At 47.0% G+C, this 10,562-nt stretch overlaps 2 pseudogenes; both read right to left on the bottom strand.

Annotated features, from left to right (window-relative positions):
• Positions 1-4,062: 4,062 nt before the first annotated feature.
• On the bottom strand, positions 4,063-6,298 carry LOC119516046 (annotated as a pseudogene).
• Positions 6,299-9,421: 3,123 nt separating this feature from the next.
• LOC119516056 lies at positions 9,422-9,783 on the bottom strand (annotated as a pseudogene).
• Between the last annotated feature and the right edge of the window lie 779 nt (positions 9,784-10,562).

Genomic DNA, 10,562 nt, shown 5'->3' with positions numbered 1-10,562 from the left:
TTCCCGAGACTTCCACCTCGGGAACATTCTGCATTGACTAATCCACACTGTGAGAGGTAAACCCAGGTCCCGCCTGCACCAGACCAGCTACAAGCAAGAAGGATATGGGCAGTGTGCAGGAGAGTTGTAAGAAAAAGCCAGAGCCGAGGAAGGGAGAGGTAAGACGTCACAATGCAGCCATCTGTGCATCTGTTCAGGCCCTCCTGCCAATCCTTGGCAGAAACTGAAGGATGGAGACAGTTCTAGAGTGTCCTCTCCTGCCCCTACTCTGTCTTAACATTAAGACCTCTAGCCTTTATGCACACCAACAGCCCCCCAGCCTCCTGAGGGATAAAGGATATTCTTGCTGCATTTGCAGTTGATGAACCAGAAGCCAAGAAAGCTCCCCAACAATTCTGCTATCTCTCAGGCATCACATCTACTGACACCTGCCTGGGAATTGCCAAACCTAGAAGTGACTGACCCCAACCCATCCCTTGGGGGCAGGCAATCTGGAAACCCTGCCTGTTTCTCATAATTCCAGGGTGAGGGCTGCAGGAGTCGATAGCACAGGAAGTTTTGCTTCTAGAGTTTGGCTTTAGGTGTCTACCTGCCTGCTCCTTCCCCCTGCCCCCCTGTGTCAGACACAGAACTGGGCAGTTAGGGGACCCGACAGATGAGGGGGTCACAGGCCAGGTTAGTCTGGACTCATTGTAAAGCCTGTGTTGGCAAAACCCACCCTACGCTCCACGATGAAGCTAAGGCAGGACAGATGCCGTCCCCAGAAGGACATGCCAGGGCCTCACTGAAGATGGCCACAGGGGGTGCCTGGCTCCTGGGCTCAGCTGGCTTCAATCCCAGAAAAGGTTTCCTTCTTCCTTAAGTCTACCCAGAGAGGGCCGAAAAGGCGGCAAGGGATAGAAAAGGAATTTCATGGCACTACTGATAGCTCTGGAAGAATTAGGAATTCAGGGCAGAGGAGGTTCAGCCTCTTGGAAATGGCTTCTATTTCCCAGAAAATCATCCCATTGGAAAATTAAAAGTAGAAACATCCAGAGGGATAAGGAGGTAATAACTTGGAAAATGGCCCCCAGCAGATAGCCAAGTCCCAATGCCTGGAACTGGTAAACATGATCTTATTTGGAAAAAGTATCTTTGCAGACCTCCGACTCACCCTCACCCTCTAATTCTGTGAAGAGGATGGAGTCCCTCAGCTAAGGCCACTTTGTCACCATCATGCTCGCTTGGTCTCTGTTCTGCAGAACCAGCTGGAAAGAGGGAGTGGCTGCTGCCTGGGGTTCTGCCCTCCAGCGAGAGCTGGCTTAGAAGGAGCCGGCAGTGTGGCAATACACATCCAGCTTCTATCCACAGGGCCCAGGAAAGCCCCCTGCCCTCCCGCCTCAGTGTGGCCAAGCTGAGTGGGTAAGGGCTGTGCTGGCTTCCCAGCTCCCACCACTTACAGTTTACAAGTTCACCAGGCCCCAATGGTTCTTGTTACCCCACGACATCTGGAGGAACAGACTCGAACCCCTATCCTGCAAGAAGTGGGCAAGGAGCCTCCCTTTCAAGTGGAAACACAACCCTTGGGCAGGGGCAGGGCCTGAAAGTGACGTGTCCCTTTAGATGTGGCCAGTCTTGGGACTGTTGCAAGGGTAAACCATGGACACTTAGGAAAAGGACAACCGGCTTGAGACGGGTCAGTCCCCCAGATGCAGTGCAGTGGGCCAAGACGGGGCTCTCGGCACCTTGGCAATTGACCACGGCCAGTTGTGGTCCCCAGGGTGGCATCTGGTGTCCACTATGCTGGAGGCAGAGCACATGGGGCCTCCTGGCATGTCCTGCTTGGAGAGCTGAGCACCCTCCCTGGAGGGACGCTCTTAGACAGGTGCCAACTGAGGTGGTCCCCAAGGGTCACCCACTCTCCCCGGCCAAGTGGACTAGCCTGATGTTCCCTTTCTTTCCCTGACCCCAGGCTGAGGGGCTGCCCATGCAGAAGAAACAGAAATGGCCATAACCTGCCAGCCCAGGCTCAGGGGACCCCCTCCCCAAGGCCTCTCTTCCCACGGGCTGGATGGAGACTGGAGTCTGGGGGCAGAACAAGGGGTCCCATGCCCCAAGTCCTCTCCTTCATCAGGGGCAAAAGAAGTGTCCAGCTCTTCTGCACCACTTATGGGACACGCACTTTGCAGATGTCATTTCTTCCTCAAGGACTCTGGGGAGTAGCCATGATCATCTCCCACCCTTTAATGCAACCCCCAATACCCCAGCTCAGCAGCCCCCACCTTTATTAAAACTGCTCCTCTGCCAGCCACCACTTCTTGTGTGAACAAAGGCAGCAATTTCTCACCTAAACAATATTGTCTGATTACTAGATTACTTTGTCTTGTTTCCAAAAACTGACATCACTTCATCAACCCCAGGCCACCCTCTCACCCCACCTCACCCCCACCTCCCCACCACAGCCTGGCCGCACACACACCAGGAAGCCAGCTCGCTGAGGACCAGCCATCACTTCCCTGCACAGCCATCTGAGCCCACGTGAGGTGCCACAGTGTGAGCCGATGCCCCCCGCCCCCAACTGCCCCATGGAAACATCTGAGAGGGACCCTGCCCACCAAACACAGAGTCCACCTCGTAGCTGAAAACGTGACTGCTCAGCATGGCTTTCTCTCCGCACTGCAGGCATCCTGCTTCCCACGCTGCATCCTAAACTTCCTGGAAGCCCTGCCCCGCCAGGATTTCCTCTTATGGTCCTGATCTGAGTTACCTACAGGTCAGGTTTCCAGGATACGCATGCCTTCTTGTCCTCATCAATACACATCCTCCATCGAAGGCATCTGGGGCATAAGCAGGTTTCACGCTCTTACGTCTGTATTCACATAGATGAATTCTTTAGTCTGAAAACATTTCTTTTTATCCATTCATGTTTCTTGACATGGGCCCCAGAATAGGTCGCTGTGGTTTGTGGGGATACAGAGAACCCCCAGGGCCAATAGAAGGAGCCAGAATAGTGAGGAGACGGAGGCCCAATGGGCACGGCCTAAGTGGGCAGTAAGCAGAGCCAGAGGCTGGGGGGGCCTGTGTGCTCCGAGGCTGATGGTCACTGAGGGTGCTAGAAGGGTGCAGGACGGAGCTGAGGGTACCAGGCGGGAAAGGCACCATCTCCAGCCTGCCTGACCTCCCAAGCAGGTTGCCTAGCCTCGCCCTCCGCTAGGGTGGCCTCCTCTTTTTCCCAAGCCCACCCCCTGCCTCTCCTTTCCAGAGAAGAACAGAGAAACAATAGTATTTAGTAATGATAACAACAGCCAAAGGTGCTGACGTGTTTGCTGGGCACCCTTGTGAGTTTAAGAGGAGAAACCTGTGGCTCAGCTCAGGAACCTGCTCCGTGCCCCCAGCACCAAGGACAGGGCCACTGTGGTGCACACACCCTTCCCCACCAAGGTGTCCCTGCTCTCACAGCGCCCCACTGGTGACTGCCATTTCAGCAACTCAAGTCTGGTCTCTCGAGAGTGTAGCTTGGGCCAGGGAGCAGCCAAAAGGAGTGTCAGGCTTTGGGCGGTAGAACTACCTTCCTTTGCAGAGGAGGCTGGAGGGAGAGGTTACAGTCTGGGTTTGCTAATGAGGGAGCACCATCTGGTGTTAAGTTCAACCAGAGAGCTGGCTTCCTCCTCCCCCTCCTCCCCAAAACCTTTGGCCAAGAAATCTAATTGTAAAGACTGAAAGGATCTGGTGATATTTCAGAATCAGACCCATTAATTGGAGGTAATGAAAGTAGGCTGACATTCTCTTTCAATTCTACCACACGTCACAACTCGCAAATGGTTCTGAAATGAGAACATTTACCACCATACTCCGAAAACTTAGGAACATGGAGAGTCAGCCAGAACGAGGGAAAAGTCGTGGATAGGTAGGTAGTAGGTAGGTAGGAAAGTAGGTACATGAAGAGTCAAGCTGCTTTACCCAACACCAGTGTACACCAGCTTTAACTAAATGAACTGAGGAGGCCAACAGCAGCAGAACTTCTCAGTTCACCTTCCAAATCAGAAAAACTAGACTAAAAGCAGCTCAGGTTTGAATTTTCTGCTATGCATAGTTTCCACTGGAGAAGAGCTGCTCAAAAGCAGGGTCTCTACTCCTTCTATACAATGCGATGCATGCACACAGCCTGCCCAGCAGCTGAATAGCTGCAAATGCCAGTGCTGCCCAGATAACATGCAACATGACTTCTTGTAGCTTCTTCACAACCAGAGCCTCATGCCCCTCAGCATAGAGGTCAGATGGGTGGGCCAGGCTGCCATTACAGCTGCTGGCAGTCTCTCTGCAACAGCTAAGAGGGACACTCTGGTTTTTGGTTTCTTTGAACCAGTCGGTGTTTTCCGAGTATAAGTAATTGTGAATTCCACAAAAGTGCAGCTGTCTCTGTACATAATCAATAGCCCAGTGTGCTGGTTTGAAATGTTATAGACCCCAGAAGAGCCATGATTTTTTAATCCAATCTTGTTGAGTGGGACCTTTTGATTAGGTTGTTTCCATAGAGATGTGACCAACCCAACAGTGGGTGGGACACTTTGATTGAATATTTTCATGGAGGTGTGAGCCCACCCATTCAGGGTGGGTCTTGATTAGATCACTGGAGTCCTTCAAGAGAGCTCATAGAAACAAGGAGCTTGAGCAGCTAAGAGAGACATGTTGGAGAAAAGCTAAGATATGTAATCCAGAGTTTACCCCCGGGAGATGCTAAGAGCCAACACAGACCCAGATGCTTGGAGATGCAGACAGAAAGACATTTGGAGATGCTAAGGTAAGAGATGAAGCCCAGAGTTTGCCCCGGAGAAGCTAAGAGAGGACCCCCAGATGCTTAGATACACAGGAGCTAAAAAAGCTAGAAGAAACAGAATCCCAGAGATGTTTTGGAGACAGCCATTTTTGAAATCAGAACCCAGGAGCAAAGGACCAGCAGACGCCAGCCATGTGCCTTCCCAGCTGACAGAGGTGTTCTGGATGTCATCGGCCTTTCTTCAGCGAAGGTTTCCTCTTGTTGATGCCTTAGTTTGGACAATTTAATGACCACAGAACTGTAAATTTGTAACCTAATAAATACCCTCTATAAAAGCAAACCCCTTTCTGCTATTTTGCAAAACAGCAGCTTTAGCAAACCAGAACACCTGGTTAGCAGCATCAGGGCTGGTTCCATTGTAGGTCTTATACACTTTCTGAATGCTGCAATCAACCTCGTTTTCCACCTTCTCTCTGTAAACGTGTCCCAAAACCACTACAACAACTTTTGTGATGAAAACAAAGAGGAGGATCAGGACAAATGTGGCAAGTCCATGGTGGCTTTCCTGGATTGTGGCACAGGAGCCAACTGGTCCGAGAATGAAAAGCAGGGCTCCTACAGCTATGATCACTGCAGCAGGGATGAGCATGTACACATGTCCAAAGAAGTGGTCATAGTCATCGTAAGTGATGAAGACAGGCTCCCACATAGCACGACATGCCAGCTGATCCCCAGAAGATGTTGAGAGAGACCAGTCTGGTCTTAGAGGAGGTGATGTGGCACTGACTTATGGTGTCGGCGGCCAGCGGAGGCTCTGCTTGGTGAGCGGAGTCACACTCACCAAGCGAAGCACCGATGGCAGTGGCACCTCCCCATTGGGAACTATGTGGCCTCTGCAGTGCTCCCGCAGCCCCTACTCAGTTGGTGCAGAGCACGAGCCCCAGCAGGTGCCTAGTTCCTCCACACAGCTGCTGCAGTCCCCCCTTAAGTGTGTTTCTTACAAATAGCATATAATTAGATTTTTAAATCAGGCTGAAACTTTTACCTATTAATTGCAGAATTTAGTCTGTTTGCCTTGATTGTAATTACCATCACATCTGAATGTATTTTATCCACTTTATTTTGTATTTTCTATTTGCCCTGTTTCTCTTTCCTATTAGGTATCTTTAATTATGCTTTCTTTTTCTTGACTTCTTTTTAGTTGACAGATTTTTTATTCCCCTCATTCAATATTTTTCTTCTGCTGATTGGATGTTATATCCACTTTCTAGACATTTTTGTGGTAGCCATGGATATTTAAAGATGCATATTTAACTTAACAATACTTTCTTCTCAAACAAAAACAAAGTTTAACTCAAGCATCTCACTTCTAATCTTCTCTCTCCTGCTATTTTCCAGTATTTGTACTCAGTCTTAATTCTTTCTTCTCCACAAATTAGACATTACTTTTCATTGGTTTACACAGTTCACATTTGTTTATATTTATCCACATGCTTACTATTTTCCTTGTTCTTTTTCCTTTTTCTACCTCTGACCTTTCATCTCAGACCAGCTTCCCACTTCCTAAACTACTTCTTTAGAAGTTTTTTAGGACAAGTTCATCAGTAGTAAACTCTGGATTGTGTGTTGTTGTTGTTGTTCTCTATTTCACCCTTATTCACGAAGGTTTTATTTCACAGAATACAGAATTCTAGCCTAGCAGTTAGTTTATCTCAGTACTGTGAAGATATTAATACAATGTCTTCAAACTTCCATTTTTGTCTTTTGATTTATTCACTGCAATGTGACCAGATATGGATTTTCTTATATTTATCTTTCTTGTGGTTTGTAGTCTTCTTGAATCTGGGAATGACTTATTATGTCAATTCTGGAAACTACACAGTCATTTTTTGACATTTTTGCCTCTCCTCTGTTCTCTTTCTGCTTTTATTCTGGACCCCTAATTAGACACATGTTGGACTCTCTCATCCTATATGCTCTGCCCCTTAAACTCTCCTGTCTATTTTTATCTTCCTCTGCTACATTCCTGGAAATATATTTGAATCTATCTTCCAGTTTACCAATATTCTCTTCACCTTTGTCTAATCTTTTGTTTAACTTATCCAATAATTAATGTATGTATTTCTAGAAATTCCATTTATCTGATAAATTTTTATAATCCTTTTCCTTATCACACTTTAAATTCTCTCTTTTATTCTTTTAAACTTATTGTGCATCTTTCTTTATTTTCCAAATCTAATAATGAGTTCCCACTGTCTCTTGTTCATAAATGACTTGATTCTTTGTATGCTTAGTGATTTTATTTTTATTGTGTTATCATGTTTCCTGGAACTTATCCATGGGAATCTTTTGAGAGCCAAGGTAAAAGCACATTCCTACAGAGAGGATGAGGGTTTTGTTTGCTTCTGCAAGATGCCTGAGGAGATGTCAGACCTGGGACAATTTTAAACTAAATTTTTAACTTGGAGTTTTGGAGACCACATAAGGAGTGTTAATTCCATCTGTAATCCCATCAGATTTCAGGGTTTTTTTTAACTAATTCTCAAAAGGGATGTTTTCTCACCCCACTAAGGCTGAGATAGAATATCCCTATCACCCACCTCTGAAGATTTTTTTCCATTTCATCCATTGAGAATATTCACCTTTTCGAGGAGCTGAACTTATGCAGGAGGCTCTGACAGGATTTTCCCCAGGCTTTGTCTTATTCCTCCATCCATATGGTCCATTCAAACCCTGGCTCTGGGTTCCTGGGATTGGAAACATCCCCAGGACAAACTCCACCTCTACTGCTGGCTATTCCAGTGCTTTCACACTTATTTGCATTGTCAGGCCTTGGAGGAATTCTCTTACTTTCCCACTAGCTTGACCTTTTTTATTATTATTATTTTTAAGGAATGTTTTTAAAAAGATCTCATCTGACATTGTAAATGTGTTCTACTGGAGGGACTCTCCCATGTTGCCAGGAGCATATGTCTCGTGAGTGGCATTTTGATAAACTTTCTCAGTGATTCACCTTCATCGGAGCTGACTTCTCACAATCACGTATTAGATTCCATGTAGCAGAAAATAACTTATTCTAATTTACAGTGGCATAAAAGGTGAGGATTTGGGGAGATGTGAATAGCAGCTGTCCATAGGTGAATGCTGTCATAGGGGTGTATTCTCTGTGGCATTTAGTTTGAAGGAGTCACTGGAAATTCACCGATTCTGATGGAGCCCTTGAACTGTGCTTCCAATCCTAGAATAAACATGTAAACTATTGCTCAAAGGTAGTGCCATGGAGTTCCACAGAGCACCAGAAACTTCCACGTTCTGTAACCATGAAGACTGGATACGCAGTCCCCCTGCTGCTGGGTCAGGGGACCCGTGTGCATCTCCCACACTGACGTTCACTGGAAAACGAAGTCCTGGTGCTGTTAATAGAAATGCTGAGAAGGAAGTGCCCCGTGATCACACAAGTTACAGGAAACACCAAGTCAAGCTATATTAAGCAAATTTCTTCATTGCAGTACATCACACGGCCTTTAAAATACCAATTTGCGAGAAGATGAGGCAATGCAGAAGTTCTCCCAGACTTTTTCCGGGCATCCTGATTAACATTTCCCATAAGCATCATCCTCAGAATATAATTTGGACACATACATTTGGCCACAGTTAGGCCTTGGATGAAATCGCTATGGGTTGCAAACCCCCGATGAACCGAAGGGACTGTGTTACCTCCGAGCCAACCCAGGACCACATCTGTGCCAGGGGCCACTTATCTGGGAAAATCTCAGGTGTGACATTAGTCTAGGCTGCCCATGTCTCACACCTTTAGCACCAGCTGAGTAAAACAGACAGCCTTTGCCTGCTGCATCCCGGGTTCAAGAAAATTACTGATTGCCCTAAATGTCCATGCTGGGAAAACCATACTGGAAACCTTGGGTTTTGGTCACCACAGTTGTCAGTACCTCAATAGAACAAAACTTTCCTGTAAGCAGGGCCAAGGCACAGGGGGGATTCAAAGTAAAGTGCTCTAATATCAAACTTGGATGGATTTCAGGTAAAATCCTTGACTGGTTGCTCTGTTTTCTCACAGAATTCCTGGGAACAGTTGCTAAACAGTTGATCCTAAATCAGTGCTGCTCAAGCTGCGGCCGTGGACCCAACAGTATCAGTATCTCCCGGGAACTTGTTGGAAGGGCAGAATCCCAGGCCTCGTGAATCAGAATTCCTGGGTTTGAGGTCCAGCAATCTCTGTTTTCACAAACCCTCCAGCTGATTACTGTGGACACTGAAGTTTGAGAATCATCCTGAGACCAAATTGTCAAGTATAGCAGTATCAATAAAAGCCCACGAGCCAAATCCACTTTTGTTTCCACATGAGTTTTATTTTTCTTTGAAAGTTTATTTTTCTTTATCTTTCCACCCATTCACAATCCCATCTCCCACAAAGAATTGATGTGGATCCAAGTGTGTCTGCTATAGAAATAAATATTGTAATACAAAGGAGGCCTTCATGTAGGACACGTGCAGGTTGTCTTGGGACCTCGAAGAATTTTCAAAGATTCTTAGAAAGTCACTCACTGGGGTCTTACTCCTTCCAGTTTTCTTGTTTGTTTGTTTGGTTGGTTGGTTTACAAGTCTTTGATTTTTATTATTCAAAAAAGCTCCATTTTTTTTTTTTTATTTAGCTCTCTGACTCTGTGCTTGTGCCTTCAACACTTTCATGATGGTTTTCTGCTCCTCAATCCGGAAAGCACGCTTGATCCTGCCACAGACACATTTAGCACACTTGGAACCACCATAGGCTCTGCTGACATGTTTTTTTGTTTGTTTTCTTTAGATAACCTCATAAGAGCTTTAGGCCTCACAGCACAAACACCTCGAAGTCAGCCTGGACCAATGCTACATGCAGATTTTTGTGCTTTCCCAACCTTCTTGGTATGAAGGTAAATAGCTCTATTACCAGAGGTCCAGGAAAGCCTAGTTTTGTTGGAAGCAGTATTGTAGGATGGCCTATGACAGTATTTCAAACACTGGACCATTTTGGATGCATTTAGGTACTATCCCGTGGAGAGGAAAATGAAGCACTTGCAAGTTCAAAACCTCCTTCCAGTTTTTAACAGTGATCCTGGCAGAAGAAGCAATTGTTTTATACCCCCAAGTCCCAAAAGAGGGCAGCCAAAGTGTTATTTCCAGTTCCCTCCTGTGCTAGCTCTGAAATCCAGGGATTTCTGTGCATTAGAGCCGCCTGGGGTAGAGCAGTCCCATGGGGTCTCCTGGGGAAGGGATCTGGGTGTTGAGCATTCTTCATCACTTTCCCTATGGTTCTTCAGTGCAGCCAGGCTTGGGAGTTGGGCATTAGGGTCTAGAGGCTAAGAAAAACAAAAGGAGCAAAAAGTCGTGAAAGGGAGCTCAGGAAGCTGCCAGCAGGCAAACTCATCTTCCCACAGAGAAAAAACACAAATGAAGGAAAGAAGGTGAGACCCTTGGGGGGGTGGGGTGGCAGAAGAAAACCCTTCAGCCCTCCTCTGTTGCATTTGGCAAAGGGAGGGAGCGAGCTGCAAGCCCACCACTCACCCCTTTAAAGGAAGGTCATGAAGTGAACGTTATTTCACAAAGGCTGGCTTTGTGTCTGCACTTTCTGCACAGCAGCCCCAACCCTTGACCCCGAGCCTGGGATGGAGGACTGAGGAGCCTGGCTTTGGGTCAAATCCTGTGTGTGATCATTCAAGCCTGACTATGCGCAGTTGCAGAGCTTTATCTGGCAGGTGTCCTGGGGGGAGGCTGCCTCCCCATCCCAGGCTTGGTGCCCGGCAAATGC

The sequence above is a fragment of the Choloepus didactylus genome, chromosome 19 (assembly GCF_015220235.1).
Source record: "Choloepus didactylus isolate mChoDid1 chromosome 19, mChoDid1.pri, whole genome shotgun sequence".
Lineage (NCBI taxonomy): Eukaryota > Metazoa > Chordata > Mammalia > Pilosa > Megalonychidae > Choloepus > Choloepus didactylus.
This window is presented reverse-complemented; position numbering and strand designations above follow the sequence as displayed.